This window comes from Stenella coeruleoalba (genome assembly GCF_951394435.1).
Source record: "Stenella coeruleoalba genome assembly, chromosome: 16".
Lineage (NCBI taxonomy): Eukaryota > Metazoa > Chordata > Mammalia > Artiodactyla > Delphinidae > Stenella > Stenella coeruleoalba.
Window position 1 is genome coordinate 70,469,054 of NC_137162.1, and position 19,196 is coordinate 70,488,249.

General features: G+C 35.4%; 1 long non-coding RNA gene across 1 annotated transcript in view; it reads right to left on the minus strand.

The window, feature by feature from the left end:
• The window catches only part of LOC307175225, a 43,332-nt gene that overhangs the window by 6,754 nt on the left and 17,382 nt on the right, over positions 1-19,196 (minus strand). Inside the window, exon 4 of the long non-coding RNA XR_013824267.1 lies at positions 16,530-16,583. This is a non-coding gene — a long non-coding RNA (uncharacterized lncRNA). The remainder of the gene's footprint in view (positions 1-16,529; positions 16,584-19,196) is intronic.

The following is a 19,196-nucleotide window of genomic DNA, read 5'->3' on the forward strand; positions in this document are numbered from 1 at the left end:
GGCAAGAATATACAATGGAGAAAAGAGAGTCTCTTCAATGAGTGTTGCTGAAAAAACTGATCAGCTACATGTAAAAGAATGAAATTAGAACAGTCTCTAACACCAGATACAAAAATAAACTCAAAATGGATTAAAGACCTAAATGTAAGACCAGATGAGGAAAACATAGGTAGAACAATCTTTGACATAGACTGTAGCAATGTATTTTTGGATATGTCTCCTAGAGTAATGGAATCAAAAGCAAAAATAAACAAATGGATGCTAATTAAACTTAAAAGCCTTTGCACAACAAAGAAAACCATAAAATGAAAAGACAACCTACAAAATGGGAGAATATATTTGCAATGGATGCTACCAACAAGGGCTTAATTTCCAAAATATACAAACAGCTCATACAACTCAATTAAAAAAAAAAAAACCAAAACCCAAAAAGAAAACCAACCCAATCAAAAAAATGGGCAGAAGACCTAAGCAGACATTTCTCCAAAGAAGACAAACAGATGGCCAACAGGCACATGCAAAGTTGCTCAACATCACTTATAACTAAATAAATGCAAATCAAAACTACAATCAGATATCACCTCACACTGGTCAGAATGGCCATCCTCAAAAAGTTTACAAATAATAAATGCTGGAGAGGGTGGGGGAAAAGGGAACCCTCCTACACTGTCAGAATGCAAATTGGTGCAGCCAGTATAGACAACAATATGGAGGTTCCTTAAGAAACTAAAAATAGAGTTACCATATGATCCAGTAATCCCACCCTTGGGCATATATCAAAAAAATACAAAAACTCTAATTCGAAAAGATACATACACCCTAGTGATCATAACAGCATTATTTACAATAGCCAAGACATGGAAGCAACCTAAGTGTCTGTCAACAGATGAATGGATAAAGAAGATGTGGTGTATATATATATATATATATATATATATATATATATATATATATATACACACACGCACATATATATACATATATATGTATACAAACATGCACATTTTGCATTCAAATGGAATATTACTCAGCCATAAAAAAGAATGAAATAATGCCATTTGTAGCAACATGAATGGACCTAGAGATTATCATATAAAGTGAAGTAAGCCACACAGCAAAATATAAATATCAAATGATATCACTTATATGTGGAATCTAAAACAATGATACAGATGAACTGATTTATAAAACCGAGAAATAGAAACAGACTCACAGACATAGAAAACGAACTTATGATTGCCAAAGGGGAAAAGGGGGAGGTATAAATTAGGAATTTGGGATTAGCAGGTACACACTACTATATATAAAATACATAAACAACAAAAACCTACTGTATAGTACAGGGAACTACATTCAGTATATTTTAATACTGTATAATGGAAAAGAATCTGAAGCAGAATATATATATATATTTATATATATATAAAACTAAATCACTTTGCTGTACACCTGAAACATCATAAATCAGCTGTATTTCAATAAGAAAGCAAAAAATAAATAAAAGCATTCAAGAAGTAAAACAAAATATGTAATAGTGATCAGCATTTTAAAAAAATGTACCTTAAATATCTCTTCTTTTAGTAGAATGTTGGCCTTCAAAGCCTACCTTTCAATTTATCAATATATTTTTCTTTTATATTAAAATTTAAAAATTATTTTGATATATATGGCTCTTCTAATAAGCTACTGATTCTGTAATATTGGAAGAGTAAAAGGTAGCTCTTAAAAAAATAGGAATACCTCATTGTAGGTCAACCAGATGGGACTATAGTATTAGTCATGTGAACAATCAAAAATGGACTAAAATGAAGGCTACTATTTTGAGAGCAGAAAAAAATATTTTGAGTGCTTATTTTAATCTCCCACTTTTAATAAGTCACTTGTACATTCACTCAACTTATACCCTAGGTAATTATGTCTCAGATTCTTCTTTATTATTGTGTCTGACTGCCAAATTCAGGTACTTTTATGTTGATACTTGATTAGATAGATAGATAGATATTTTTAAATTGAAGTATAGTTGAGTTACAATTTTCATGTGTATAGCAAAATGATTCAGTTATACACACACACATATATATTCATTTTCAGATTTTCCGTTATAGGTTATTATAAGATATTGAATATAGTTCCCTATGCTATACAGTAGGTCTTTGTTGTTTATCTGTTTTATACATAGTAGTGTGTATCTGTTAATCCCAAACTCCTAATTTATCCCTCCCCTCCTTTCCCTTTTGGTAACCATAAGTTTGTTTTCTATGTCTGTGAGTCTGTTTCTGTTTTGTAAATAACTTCATTTGTGTCATATTTTAGATTCCACATATAAGTGATATCATATGATACTTGTCTTTCTGTCTGACTTACTTCACTTAACATGATAATCTCTAGGTCCATCCATGTTGCTGCAAATGGCATTTCATTCTTTTCTATGGCCAAATAATATTCCATTTTGTGTGTATGTGGGTGTATGTATATACATATATACACACACATATATATACTTATATACAAGTATATAATATATATACTTATATATTTTTTCTAAGACAGCAAAAAGTCCAGAGGAAAAGATTTGCTTTCTGTTTGTTTCCTGTTTCATTTTCTTCTATTTCTCTTTCTGTCTCTCTTTAACCTTCTGAGTGTTATTAGAACAGTTTTTAAGGATTCCCTCTTATTTATATTTATAGAACTTTTAGTTTCAGTAGGGGTTGTCCTGGGTGTAACAACATGCATATTTGATTTATCACAGTCTGCTATTATCAGCATTTTACCACTCTGAGTAAAGTTTAGAAAGTTTACTTCCACTTAGGTCCATTTACCCTCCCTACCTTTTAAATATCATTGTCTTAAGGACTTACTCCATATACTTTGAGTAGGATGACACTGTATTATAATTTTTGCTTTAATCATCAAAAATAATATAAGAACCTCATGAGAAGTAGGATTTTCTATTACATTTTGACATATTTTTTCCCATTCTGATGTTATTTCCTCCTGAAGTTCAAAGCCTTCTATTACTATTTCCTTTCGTTTAAGGAACTTCATTTAGTCATTCTTTTATGGTAGATTTGCTAACAATAAATTCTCTTAGTTTTCCTTTTTCTGAGAATGTTTTTATTTCCCATTCATTTTTGATATTTTCACCAGATACAGACTTTGCAATTGAGTTCTTCTAACACTTGAAAAATGTTGTGTCACTTGCTTCTGGCCTCCATGGTTTTAGATAAGAAACAGGCTTTCATTTAAGTTGGTGTTTTCCTATAAGTAGTATGTGACTTGGTTTGGTGTTGCTTAATTGGTATTTGTGTCATATTCTTTAGAACTTACTAGTTAAGAGAATAGAGATAATGTAGAGATTTTCGGGAATGATATAACTTCTAAACCATGTAGGCAGAAGATAAAAAATATGGTCAGTACTCATTCACTAAGAAACTCCTGTGTTATATTATTTTCCCTTTTGCGGGGAGAGCTCTACTTTCATGTTCCTGCATGAAAACATTTTGGTGGATGGGAGGTTACAGGAGAGCGGTGAGGTAAAGAGTGAGTAGTCTCAAAAAAATGGAGAATTGAGAAAACGAAAATGTCCCAAAGAGGTTCATGAATTTGCAGTCTAGAATGTATTCCTTTCTGATGTTTTTGTTCTCTTAACCATCTCTGTTTGAACTGGCCTAGGTCATCCTTGTTTCTGAGAGCAGATTTTCATCAAGAAGAATTGTGCCTTCTATTTAAGGTTTAAGAGCTCCCTCTCATTTAAAGAGTTACAGCAAAGGCAATGATGAGATGGTAAATGCAAGGAAGATGTACAAATAAGATCCTGTTAACTTTCTTCTTGGGGATGCACACTCCAATTCCCATGACCTCTTTGAAATTCTCAACTGAGTTTGTTTAAAAATTCTTTTCTTCAGTTGTATTCAATTTGCAAGCAGAATTTAGTGGCAATATAGAAGACAGGATATATGATTGAAGAATAAAAAAAGGATTTTCATTCTTAGAAAACACTGTAGCAATAAAAGGCATTAGATATAGAGGAAATCAGGATGTGACTATAAGGCCCACTTCTAAAGATTCAGAAAGATTTAAGGCAGTGCAGAGTAGACTCAGGTAGAATTAACAAAAGGGCTTCTCAGAATCATCAGTGCATTGTGCTACAATTTTCTTATCCAAGGACCAAAGTATAAAAGGATCTATCTCAAAAAAGACTTACGGGTGAGGCTTTTGGAACATGGTGTGAATCCCAATTATATTCATAGGAAACACATAAAGGATTTAAGAAGGCTGTGTGAAAGAAAACTCTACAACTAGCTTGGACTTAAAGGGCCAGAAATGATTTATAAAAGGAGGGTCTCTGGGCTTTGAAATTTCTATGATGAGGAAGCAGAATAATAGATACTCAGGAATAAAAAATTATATATTTTTAATTTTTTTATCAACTTTATGAGGATATATACATGCATATATATATACAAACACAGACACACATCTATATAAGCCCTATATGCTATCTACATATACATATATACATAATTGTATATTCACTGAGTTTTGACAAATGTGTATACCCATGTAACTGCCACCATAATCAAGACGTAAAACATTTCCATTTTCCTAAAAAACTTATTTCACTAGTTAATCTCCATCCATTCCTGTGCTCATGTTACTACTGTTTCATTTATACCAATACTGATGAAATCTATCTTTTCTAGAGTATCATATGAATGGAAATAATAAATTTTATATAAACTTTCATAAAAATGGAATCATACACTATTGACTGGCTTTGCCTGGCTTTTTAAAAAATCACTATGATGGGGGAGAGAAATCAAGATGGCAGGGTAGAAGGATGCAGAACTTACCTCCCCTAAATGAACACATCAAAAAATACATGTACATGCGGATCAATTCTTGCTGAAAACTAACTGGAGACTGGCAAAATGATTCCTGTACAACCAAAGTTGTAAGAAAGATCCACAGGGAAACTGGTAGGAAGGGAAGAGAAGTAATGAGGTCTGCGTACCCCTGGGAAGGGATTCAGAGGAAAAGGGAAATTACATGGGTGGAGACCCTCCCTGGAGAGTGAGCCATTTGAGCCACATATTGGGTGCCCCAGCCCTGGGGTTCTATGAAAGGAAGTTGAACCCTTGTGACTGGTTGGAAGGCCAGTGGGACTAACAAGAGGGCTGTGGGAAGCCTGGACACTGCTCATGAGGAGCACGTGAATGCTTGCCTGCTCCCAAAGCAGGGCAGAGGGGGTTGACTGAAATTGAAACTGTGCAGGTGGCTGACTTATTTCCCATGACCCATCCGGTGCAAGACCTAGCCTGAGCTGACCACCTGCTCTAGCACCGCTTGTCTTGTGTGACAGGTTCAAACTGGAGTGATGGCTGCCACAACCAAAGAAAAGGCTTGGCTGGCTGTGCGATGCTGAGGCAGCTCAGACCCTAAGTGGCATCTGAACAGGGAGGGGGAAGCCATTACTGGTGACTGCATAAATGTCACATTAGAGGCAGTCCAGACCTTTGACAGAGCCTAGATTGCCACAGCCCATGCCCTGACCTTTGCTGAATACCCACATCTGGGCCTCTTGCTCTAGCAATACTCCCCTCTGGGGCAAGGGTGCCTGTGCTAGGAGGAGAAGAGCACACAGTTAAAGGGAACTGAGTCAGCTTACACCCAACCCTCAGGCCTTCTGCTCCAGCAATTTGGGCCTGCCCCCTGCCCACCCCCTGCATAGGGTGGTGATGGCCACTGAGTTGTGGGGATGCCTGGCCTCACACCTGGCTCTGGTCCTATCCCCTCAATCTCCAGCACCACCTCTTACCAAGGTGACAGCTGCCAGCACACCCTGAGAAAAGACGTTACTTGTGTTTAATTCAAATTCAGCTGTCCCACCAAAGCCAATGGGCACATGCAGACTGTCTAGAGATGCTCCCACATAAGGATCCCACTTCAAGACCACCATAGTTAACTATTTCACCTAATTTCATAGAGACAGAGAAAGATGAGCAAAATGAGAAAGCAGAGAAATTTGTCTTAACTGAAAGAGCAAGAAAAAAAACCACTGGAAAAACAACTCATGAAAGAGAAATAAACAATTCACCAGATAAAGAATTAAAAACATTAGTAATAAGAATTGTAACTGAATTAAGAAAAAGAATAGATGAACACAGTAAGAATTTTAACAAGGAACAAGAAAATATAAAAAAGAACCAATCAGAACTAAAGGATACAATAACTGAAATGAAAAACACACAGAAGGAATGAAGAGCAGACTAGGTGATTTGAAGAATGCATAAGTGATCTAAAAGACAGAGTAATGCAAATCACAAGTGCAGAACAGTAAAAACAAAAAATGAAAACAGTTTAAGGGGTCTTTGCAATAACATCAAATGTACCAACATTTGCATTATAGAGGTCCCCGAAGAACAAGAGACAGAAGGGGGTCAAAAATATATTTAATGAAATTATGGTTGAAAACTTCCCAAACCTGAAGAAGGAAACAGATATCCAGGTACAGGAAACACAAAGGGTCCCAAACAAGATGAACCCAAACAAAACCACTCCAAGACATATCATAATTAAAATGGCAAAAGTTAAAAATAAAGAGAGAATTCTAAAGGCAGCAAAAGAAAAAGAGTCAAATACAAGGTAACCCCCCAGAAGTCTATGAGCTGGTTTATCTGTGGAAACACTGCAGGTCAGAAGGGAGTGGCATAATATATTTAAAGCATCGAAAGGGAAAAACCTTCAACCCATGATACTCTACCCAGCAAGGTTATCATTTAGGACTGAAGGAGAAATAAAGAACTTTTCAGATAAGTAAAACTAAAAGAGTTCATTGATACTAACTTGACCCTAAAAGATATGTTAAAGGGTCTTCTGTAAGTGGAAAAGGAAAGGCCATAACAAGAAATAAGAATCTATAGGAAAGAAAAATCCCACTAGCAAAGCCCAATATATAGTAAAAGCTGAAGATCAAACAATTAAATCAGCTAATACAAAGATTAAAAAGTTGTAAAATCAAGTATAACTATAATAATCAGTAAAGGGATAAACATGAAGATGTAAAATATAACATCAAATACACAAAGTGTGGGGGAATGAAGTAAAAAATGTAGCTCTTTTAGAATTTGAACTTAAATCACTACCTGTTTAAAGCAAATAGATATAGGTCAACATATATGAACGCTAAGGTAAACACAAATAAAAAGCCTACAACAGATATATAAAAACAAGAGAAAAAAGAACACAAGCACACCACTAAAGGAAAAATCAATCAAACCACAAGGGAAGAAACAAAAAAACAATTACAGAAACAAACAGAAAACAAGTTATAAAGTGGCTATAAGTACATATCTATCAATAATTACTTCAGGGGCTTCCCTGGTGGCACAGTGGTTGAGAGTCCGCCTGCTGATGCAGGGGACATGGGTTCGTGCCCTGGTCCGGGAGGATCCCACATGCCGCAGAGCGGCTGGGCCTGTGAGCCATGGCCGCTGAGCCTGCGCGTCCAGAGCCTGTGCTCCGCAACGGGAGAGGCCACAACACTGAGGGGCCCGCGTACCGCAAAAAAAAAAAAAATTCAAATGTCAATGAACTAAATGCTTCAATGAAAAGACATAGGGTGGCTGATTGGATAAAAGAAACAAGACCCATATATATGCTGCTTACAAGAGACTCGCTTCAGAACTAAAGACACACGCAGACTGAAAGTCAACGGATGGCAAAAGACATTTCATCCAAATAGAAAGGACAGAAAAAGTGGCGGTAGCAATACTCTTATCAGACAAAATAAACTTTAAAACAAAGGCCACGGGCTTCCCTGGTGGCGCAGTGGTTGAGAGTCTGCCTGCCGATGCAGGGGACATGGGTTCGTGCCCCGGTCCGGGAAGATCCCGCATGCCGTGGAGCAGCTGGGCCTGTGAGCCATGGCCGCTGAGCCTGCGTGTCCGGAGCCTGTGCTCTGCAATGGGAGAGGCCACAGCAGTGAGAGGCCCGCATACCGCAAAAAAAATACCAAGAAAAAAACAAAGGCCACAATAAAAGACAAAGAAGGGCATTACATACTGATAAAGGGATCAGTCAAGAAGAGGATATTATACTTGTTAACATACGTGTACCAAATACAGGAGAACCTAAATATATAAAGTAAATATTAACAGACATAAAGGGAGAACTAGGCAGCAATACAATAGTAGGTGACTTTAACATCCCACTTACATCAATGGACAGATCATCAAGACAGAAAATCAATAAGGCAACAATGGTCTTAAATGACACAATAGATCAGTTGGACTTAATCAATGGCTAGAAGAAAAGATTCCATCCCAAAACAGCAGAATACACTTTCTTATCAAGTCACATGAAACATTCTTCAGGATAGATCACATACTAGGCCATAAAACAAGTCTCAAAAAATTTAAGAGGATAGAAATTATATCAAGCTTTTTTTCTGACCACAACGGTATGAAACTAGAAATCAATTACAGGAAGAAAAATGGGAAAAGCACTAACGTGGAGATTAAACAACATGCTACCAAAAAACCAGTGGGTCAATGAAAAAATCAAAGAGGAAATCAGAAAATACCTTGAGAGAAGTGAAAGTGAAAATACAACTTTCCAAAATCTGAGACGTAGGAAAAGCAGTTCTAAGAGGGAAGTTTACCGCAATGCAGGCCAATCTCGAGAAACAAGAAAAACTCAAAACTTAACCCTCCTTCTCAATGAATTAGAAAAAGAAGAACAAAGCTCAAAATCAGCAGAAAGAATGAAATAATAAAGATCAGTGAGGAACTAAATATATTGGAGACCAATTAATCAATAAAAGATCAATAAAATCAAGAGGTATTTCTTTGAAAAGATAAAACAAAATTGATAAACCTTTACCCAGCCTCACCAAGAATAAAAGAGAGAAGACCTAAAATAAATAAAATAAGAAATGAAAGAGGAGAACAAAACACTGATACCACAGAAATACAAAAAGAAAATCGTAAGAGCATACTACAAACAATTATATGCCAACAAATTGGACAGCCTAGAAGATATGGACAAATTTCTAGAAACAAACAACTTTCCAAGACTGAATCAGGAAGAAATAAACAAGCTGAACAGACCAATCTCTAGTAGTGAAATTGAATGTGTATTTTAAGAACTCCCAGCAAACAAAAAACCAGGACCGAACAGTTTCACAAGGGAATTCTATGAAACATAAAAAGAAGAGCTAACACTTACCCTTATCAAACTATTCCTAAAAGTTGAAGAGAATGGAACACTCCCAAATTTATTCTACAAGGCCACCATTACCTGCATACCAAAGCCAAAGACACTACAAAAGAAAGAAAGAAAGAAAGAAAGAAAGAAAGAAAGAAAGAAAGAAAGAAAGAAAGAAAGAAAGAAAGAGAAAGAAAGAAAGAAAGAAAGAAAGGAAATTACAGGCCAATATCTTTGATGAATATAGATACAAAAATCCTCAACAAAATATCAGCAAATGGAATTCAACAATATATAAAAAGGATTATACACCATGATGCAGTGGGATTTATTCCAGGGATGCAAGGTTAGTTCAGTATTCACAAATCAATCAATGTGATACACCACATTAACAAAAGGAAGGCTAAAAATCACATGATCATCTTGATAGGTGCAGAAAAAATATCTGACAAAATTCAACATCCATTTGCAATAAAACTGTCTTCAAAGTGGGTTAGGAGGGAACATATCTCAAAATAATTAAGGCCACTTATGACAAACCCACAGCAAACATCATACTCAACTGTAAAAAGATGAAAGATTTTCCTCTAAAATCAGGAATAAGACAAGGATGACCACTCTTACCACTTCTATTTAATATAGTATTAGAAGTGCTAGCCATAGCAATCAAACAAGAAATAAAAGGCATTCAAATTGGAAGGGAAGAAGTAAAACTGTCACTATTTACAGAGGACATGACACCATATATAGAAAACCCTGAAGTCTCCACCAAAAACACTATTAGTATTAATAAATGAATTCAGTAAAGTTGCAGGATACAAGATTAATATACTGTTGCTTTTATGTACACTAGTAATTACTATCAGAGAGAAATTAAGGAAACAATCCCATTTACCATCACATCAAAAAGAATAAAATACCTAGGAATAAACTTAACTAAGGAAGTGAAAGACCTATACTCTGAAAACTACAAAACACTGATTAAGAGATTTGAAAATGGTACAAAAAAATGGAAAGATATTCCATGTTCTTGGATTGGAAGAATTAATATTGTCACAATACTACCATACTACCCCAAGCAATGTACAGATTTAATGTAATCCTCATTAAAAATACCCATGACATTTTTCACAGAACTAGAACAAATAATCTTAAAATATATATGGAACAACAAAAGACCCAGAATTGCCAAAGCAAACTTAAGAAAAAAAGAACAAAGCTGGATGTATCATGGTCCATGTCTTCAAACTGTATCACAAAGCTGCAGTAATCAAAATAGCATGGTACTGACACAAAAACAGACATACAGATCAATGGAACAGAATAGGGAGTCCAGAAATAAACCCACACTCTTATGGTCATTTTATCTAAAACAAAGGAGCCAAGAAGGTACAAAGAAAAGATAGTCTCTTCAATAAGTGATGCTCGGGAAACTGGACAGATACATGTAAAAGAATAAGACTAGAACATTTCCTCATACCATATACAAAAATAAACTCAAAATGAATTAAAGACCTATATGTAAGACTGACTGAATACTATAAAACTCATAGAAGAAAATATAGGCAGAACACTCTTTGACATAAATAACAACAATATTTTTTTGGATTCATTTCCTAGAGTAAAACAAAAATAAACAAACTGGACCTAATTAAATGTAAAAGCTTTTGTACAGCAAAGGAAACCATTGCCAAAACAAAAAGAAAATGGAAGGAAGTATTTGCAAATGATATGACCGGTAAGGGGTTAATATCCAAAATATATAAACAGCCCATACAACTCAAGATCAAAAAACCAAACAACCTGATTAATAAATGGTCAGAAGATCTGAAGAGACATTTTTCCAAAGAAGATATGCAGATGGCCAACAGGCACATAAAAAAATACTCAAAATCACAAATCATCAGAGAAATGCAGATCAAAAGTGCAATGAGATATTACCTCACACATGTCAAAATGGCTATCATCAAAAAGAACACAAATAACAAATGGTGAGGATGTGGAGAGAAGGGACCTCTAGTGCACTGTTGCTCGGATTGTAAATTGGTATAGCCACTATGGAAAACAGTATGGAGGTTCTTCAAAAAACTAAAAGTACAAGTACCATATGATCCAACAATTCCACTGCTGGATATATGTCTGAAAAAACAAAACCACGAATTCAGAAAGACACATGCACCCCAATGTTCATAGCAGCATTATTTACAATAGCCAAGATATGGAAGCAAACCTAAGTGCCCATCAAGAGATGAATGCATAAAGATGTGGTATATGTATACAGTGGAATACTACTCAGCCATAAAAAAGAATGAAATTCTGCTATTTGCAACAACATGGATGGACCTAGAGAATATTATTCTTAGTGAAATAAGTCATACAGAGAAAGAAATACTCTGTTATCACTTACACGTGGAATCTAAAAAAAATAGAACGAATGTATATAACAAAACAGACTGAAAGATATAGAAAACAAACTTGTGGTTACCAGTGGGGTAAGGAAAGGGGGAGGGGAAAGATAGAAATGTAATTAAGAGACACAAATACTATGTATAAAATAAATAAGCAATAGGATATATTGCTCAGAGCAGGGAAATACAGCCATTATTTTGTAATAACTTTAAATGGAGTAAAATCTATAAAAACATCAAATCACTATGTTGTACATCTAAAACGAATATAATATTTAAAATCAACTGTATTTCAGTTAAAAGTAAATAAATAAAATAAGAAATCACTTTAGTGGTTTGAGATGTATCACATATTTTCATGTATCAGTTTCATCTATTCATTGAATACCTACATTGCTGAATAAATTCTATTCTATAGATTTTAGGAAATTGGATTGTTCACTCATCCAGGAGTTTATAGTTGTTCTGTTTCCAGTTTGGGGTTACTATGAATTATAGCAGCTATGAACATTAATGTATAAATATTTGTGTGGACACGTGATTTTTCTCTCTTTTGGGTAAATGCCTTAGCGTTGAATCACTTAGCCATAATATAAGTGTATAACTACCTTCAAAAGACAATGCCAAAGTGTTTGCAAAATTTTACATTCTGACCAGCAATGTATGAAATTTCTAGTTGTTACACCCCAATTTGTTGTTGTTGGTCTTTATAACATTATTTTTAGTATAGGGTTATCTCACTGTGCTCTTAATTTTCACTTTCCTAGTGACATAAAATTCAGCTTCTTTTCATGTGTTATTTGTCACATCATTATTGAATTCTAATTTTTTACACGTACTTTTTCATATATATGCATGGTGAATATTTTCTTTCAGTTTGTGTCTTGCATTTTCATTTCCTTAATAATGCCTTTCAAAGAGCAAAGTTTTTAATTTGGAAGAAGTCCTATTTAACAAGTGATTTTTTTTATGTTGTGCTTAAAGAAACACATCTAAGGAATCTTGAACTACATCAACGATGAAAATATTCTATGTTTTATTCTAAATATATTATAGCTGTGAATAGTAATGATTAATTTTGAGTTAATTTCATTGCATGGTGCATAATAAGTGTAAAGGTACCTTTTCTGATACAGCAGTATCCATATGTTCAAAAGACTATCTTTTTCCCCATTAAATTACCTTCTCTCCTTTCCCCATGAAAAGATCCTTAGGTTAAAAAAAACAAACAAACTTGACCACATATATTTAGCTAAATTTTGGACAATTTTTCCCCAAATTAATTGACCCTTTACAGTTAGGTCTATTTCTGGACTCACCAATTTGTTCTATTGGACTGCTTATCTATTTTTATGTCAATATAACACTATCTTTATTATTATAGTTTTAAAATAAATTTAAAAATCAGATACTATAAGTTCTCAAATTTTGTTGTTCTTATTCAAGATTGTTTTGCCTATTCCACATGAATTTTGTTACCTGCTTGGTAATTTCTACTAAAAGAAAATCACTTCTTGGAATTTTGATTGAGATTACTTTGAATTTTTAGATCACTTTGGGGATAAATTACATCAACAGTTTTGAGTCTTCCAACACATGAATATTATATATCTTGCATGTACCAAGTTCTTTTAAAATTTCTCCTAACAACGTTTTGTAATATTCAGTGTATAAGACTAACACTAATTTGTTAAATGTATCTTTCTACATGTTTAATTTTGACATTATGATAAATTATCTTTAATTTAATTCCCCACTTTATTGTTAGTATATAGAAATACATTTGATTTTTCGTATATTGATCATGTAACATCTGATTCTGCTAGACATTTTAGTTCTAGTCGCCGTTTTCTAGATTTGTTAGTATATTCTACACATAGGTACAAATCAACTGTGAGTAGAGAATTGACTTCTTTCTTTTTATTTTGTAACCCTTTAAGAAAATTTTCTTTTTCTGTTGCCCTGTTTAAGAACTCCAGTTCACTCCTGAATAGAAGTAGTGAACATAGATATCTTGCCTTGTCTTAATATACAAGAATAACACTGTCTTTCACTTATAAGTATGATGTCACCTGTAAGGTTTCTGTAGATGACTTTTATCAGGCTAAGGATGTTCCTTTCCTTTATATTATTACCTTATTGAGAATTTTTCTAACAAATTTATGTTAAATTTTGTCAGATGCATTTTTTAAATCTAGTCACTCATTATATTTTTCTCTTGTATGCTGTTAATTTAGTGAATTGACTTTAATGAATTAAAGAAAATATTGAACAACCTTGTTTTCCTATGATAAAATTCCTTAATTATAACACTTTCCATTTTACATATCACTGACTTCAGTTTGCTAACATTTTGTTAATGGTTTCTGCTTTTATATAATAAGCAATTGTGGCCTGAAGTTTCCTTGCAAAACCTTTATCTGGTTTTGGAAGCAGGGTTATACTCGTCTCATAAACTGGGTTGGACAAAATCATTGTATAGATTGTTATTTTTTCTTCCCTAAATGTTTGACATTCACCAGCACAACTTCTAGCCGGAAGTTTATTTTGTAAGAAAAAATTTTACTTACACAATTTAAAGAGATATAAGGCTACTTATTAATAGATATCAGGCTTTAACAGACTATTGGAAAGCTTATGTTTGTCTAGGAAATTGTCTATTTTATCTAAACTGCTGCATGTGTTGTAATTAAGTTTTTCATACTATTCTGTTTTATTTTTAATATTTTTACTGCCTATAGTGATGTATCACCTTTAATTTCTGATACCAGTCATTTTTATCCTTGCTCTTATTTTCCTGATCAGTCTGGATAGGAATTTGTCAATTTCATTGGTCTTTGCAGAGACCTTACGACTTTGTGCTTCATGTTTTTTTATTTCTCTTTTGTTTTTAATTTCCTTCATTTCTGTTTTTATATTTTTATTCCACTGCATCTGTTTCTTTTGAATTTAATTTTCCCTACCTTTTCTAGTTATAACGTGGAAGGTTAAATTTTTCTTCTGACATCTTTATACAGGCATACCTCATTTTATTGCACTTCTCAGATACTGCATTTTTCCCAAATTTAAGGTTTGTGGTGACCTACATGGAGCAAGTCCCTTGGTACCATTTTGCCAACAGCATTTGCTCACTTCACGTCTCTGTGTCACCTTTTGGTAATTCTTGCAATATTTTAAACTTTTTCATTATCATTATGCTTGTTCTGGTGATCTGTGATCAGTTATCTTTCATGTTACTACCATGAATCACTGAAGGCTCAGATGATAGCAGTTTTTAGCAAGAAAATATTTTTAATTAAGGTACGTAGATATATTTTTTAGACATAATGCTGTTGTACTATGTAACAGTCTATAGTATATCGTAAACCTAAGTTTTATATGTACTGGGAAACCACAGAATTCACGTGACTCACTTTATAGTGATATTTGCTTTATCATGATGGTCTGGAACCAAACCTGCACTTTCTCTGAGGTATGCCTGTACTGTGTTATTTCTGTCTGGCTGCTTTGGGATTTCTTCTTTATCTTTCAGTTTTCGAAAAGTTAATTATTCTATGTCTTGGCATGGATTTTTTTGTGGGGGTTGAATTCTACTTTAGGTTTGCTTAGCTTCTTGAATCTGTATGTTTATGTGGGTTACTGTCTCACAGGTCCCTGAGACTCTTTTTATTTTATTTTCACCCTATTTCCTCATTGTTCAGACTGAGTAAATTCTATTGATCTGTCTTCAAGTTCACTGATTCTACTCTCCATCATTCCCATTCTATTATTGGGTGTATAGTGAGTTTTTTTTAATGTCACATAATTTTCAGTTCTCTAATTTCCATTTGGTTCTTTTTTAAAAAAATAAATTTCTATTTCCATGCTGAGATTTTAATTTTTCATTTGTTTCAAGAGAATTTGTAACTTCTCATGGAAGCATTTTTATGGTGGTTCCTTTGCAATCCTTGTCAAATTGTTCTGGCATCAGACTCATCTTATGCTGGTATCTGTTGGTTGCTTTTCTAAATTGTACTGTGATTTTTCTGGCTCTTGATATGATGCACAATTTTCGATTGTACCCTAGACATTTTGGGTATTATATTATGAGAATGATTCCTATTTAATCACCTTTTATGTGAAGGTCATGCCCCTGTTCACGTATACCTCAAGGTCTGGGTGATTGTATTTGCTCAGCTTCTTGCAAAGTCTAGTCTACTCCATTGTGGCAAAAGTAAGCACCCACTCACACTGCTTTGTTGCTGCAGGGTGTGGTTGGAAGCCTGGCTCCACACTATGCCCTACTGACATGAGGGGAAGGAGCGTGTGGGCTCAGTGGACTGTCAACTAAGTGCCCCACCTCATACCACCTTATTCTACCTCCTGGATGCTAGGTGTATGTGGAGGCTCAGGTCCTCACCAAGTCTTCCTGACTCCAGGGGTGGGGTGAGAGTGGAGCACTTATTAGCTCCAACTGGCATCTCATTGTCAGTCTCTTTGATGTCGAGTAGAGGTGGATGCTCAGCTCCCAGTGGGTTCCAGTACCCTGGTGGGGAAACTGGAGCATTGTCCTCTTCATCAGGCAGAGGATGGATAATCATCTCCCTGCTGAGTCCCTCAGACATCTAACAACGACGGAGGAATCTGAGTGCTGCCTGCTTTTGTCTGGGCAAGGGACTGGGGTAGAAGATCAACTTCCCACTCCACGGCTGAAACTGCAGGGGCGCAAGGTGTGACTTTTCCCCCTTGGTGTTTGGCTGGAGTAAGGAGGGTTTTGCCAAGAAGATTTCTAATGTTAGGCTACATGTTTTCTGGTCCCTTGGCTTGACGGGAGCAAGCTCTTCCAGAAGCTCTTTTGGTCTGTACCTGTTGCAGGTTTCTGCAGTGCCCTGTCTGGGATATATGGGCAGTAATAAGGAGACATGGGGAACTTACCACCATGTTATTCCTCAAGTCTCGGGGTCCCTTTGCAGTCAGACTTCTTTACACCTTTCAGAGAAGAAAGATTTAAAATTTGTAGGAATCACAATCGACTCTTCTTATCTTTTACTTCACATATTGCACATGAACTTGGTCAGGGATTCATTTGGCTGCCAAACCTTCCTTGTCAAATCAGACCCAAGAAGATCAAGGGCAGACCAGGTTTAAGTCATCATTAATCTGTTAGAAGAAGGTGAGGGAAGAGACCTTTTCCCTGAGTAGCCAAGGCAGAATTTTTAAATATGTCTTTAGATGATAAATGATAAGTGAGAATATTTGATCTATAGACAAGTGTAATATTTCCTCTAGATTTATATATACCATGTAGCACAACCACATTCAGTTCATGAACACGTTTAATGATAAATATCCCTTTTAGGTTAATTTTTCTATATCTAAAATAGTGGCCCAGTGGGAAGTGATGACCAATCCATTCCCCGATGGCTTCAGGTAGGAAAATTACTGAGTTCATCATCAATCTCACCCTTTAGTCCTCCAGGGAAGATTATCTTTGTAGAACACTGTAAAGCTAAATAAATTTAAAAGATTATCAAAGAGAGATTATAAATCTAAGCAGAAGTTCTCAATTCTGGGCACCCATTAGAATCACTTGGGGAATTAGAAAAAATAATACTAATGGGTTTGCATTGCCCCAGATCAATTAAATAAGAATATTTTGAGTGGGGCCTGGACATCAGTATTTTTTAAAGCTGTCTAGGTGATTCTAATGTGCATCAAGATTGAAAATAACTCATATAGGCAGGGGCTGTTTTCCTTGACAAGGGAATTTATATGTTATTACAAATTGCACTTAACCGTACCAGATAAAACACACTGAATAGATGTTCTGGTTATATGAGATATGCAGCTCAAAGGCAGTCCCTTTAAAATTGTTCCTCCCAGCTTTGCTAGTGGCTTATTCTGCTACCAGAAAGTCCTTTCAAACCGGGAATAAGAATGGACAATGCTCTAAATATATTTTTCCCCAACAGGTAAAGAATCTAATACCGTGATTCTGGAGAGACGGTTGCTCTAAAGTTTAGATCTCTTGTACAGAAGTTGTGTTAATAACTATCAGGTTCAATCCATTGGATTCCTTAATTTTGGGACCCACAACATGCTGATTTACATAACAGAAACTTTACCTTTCAAGAAGTACCTGCAAGTGAGCCCACCAGGCATAAAGCATTGCAACTGTTGGATTTACTGGGAGTGGGCATTCCCTGAATCCACTGCTCCTGGTAGAGAGTTCAAACCAATCTCATTTTGTCTATGGAGAACATTTCTAAGCAAGAGTTTTCATTTTTGAAACTCCAGGGTTTCTGGGATGGTTATCTATATGGTGAGTTAGTCACGCCTGGAAAACGATGAAGGACTCTTACTCAGGGGAGTAGTGTTGGGCTGACAGGGATGACAGCAAGAATGTACCTTTCCTTAATCTAGAAAGGGAGAAGGGAGGGTGCCAGTTCCTGAAGCTAGGTACGGGTCCAAAGGTTATATAATCATGTGTCAGGGCTTTCATAGGGAAAAGCAGGCCTCCGCATTGGTAGAATCTTGTAAGGAGACATGACAGAAGTTTCTGGATGAGATGACTATTAGTATTAGGGTAGAGGCATTAGAGGCTGTTTAAATCACCTTTCGGAGAAGGCAACTCCTATGGGTCATTAGCTTATCCTCCCTTAGGGATATAGACAAAGGATTGGCAAGCAGCGGCCAAAGCTATCTCCTTTTCCTGAGAGATAAGCCTGTTGACTCTGATAAAACGGATCTCTCCCCCTTAAGTTCTGATAGTCTGTGTTTCCTTGAGTGGTCTATCATGGACTCTGATAAATTAAGAGGGCCTCCACAACTGATCTCATTTACAAAATTCTACTAGGATTTTACTCTGTTCAAGTTCTCCTTAATAACTATTAATACAGTTGAGGTACCTGCAGCAATTTGCTCTGGTGTCAAGGTATCTTTGAGAACATCATGTTTCTTTTGATTTGGGGTTTAAGACTTGGGATTTTCTATTTACACAGGTCATTTTTTCTCTTGGCTTAGAAAACAGTAGTAAGGCTCAAGAGTGGCACAGGATTAGCCAACCCAGCTTCTAGAAACTGCAGGTCACTTAGTAACTAGTCAGCGTACACAGAAGTAACCCAAATGGTTAAACCTAGTTGCGCACATAGGTGCGAGCAAAAGATTCCTTGGAACCTGCGCCACCCTTAGATTTCAGGGCAGGACTGGCAGCTGTCTTAATATTCTAGAGATAGCACTGGTTCAGTTACCAAAAATTTATTAAAGGCCTCTGCATGCTAACATATATAGAAATGGATAAAAGATGGTCTCTGTCCTTTAGAAATTTACAGCTGATCATTATCTTTCTATTTTCGGCCAAACTTGACTGTGAAGAGCACCTGCAGCTTCACAAAGTGCTAAAAGAAAGTGTAACTTCTGCTTCATAGTTTACCAACACTTACATATTTACTATTAAAGCCTTTCTATATAAAGAACCCTACAAACATTCGAATTATATGAAGAAGGCTCACCTTACCAAGTGCATAATTATAATCAGTGGCTCTTTAAGTCTTACCAAGCAGCCACCCACATTTTCAATCTTTCTCAGCCACCTCTGACATG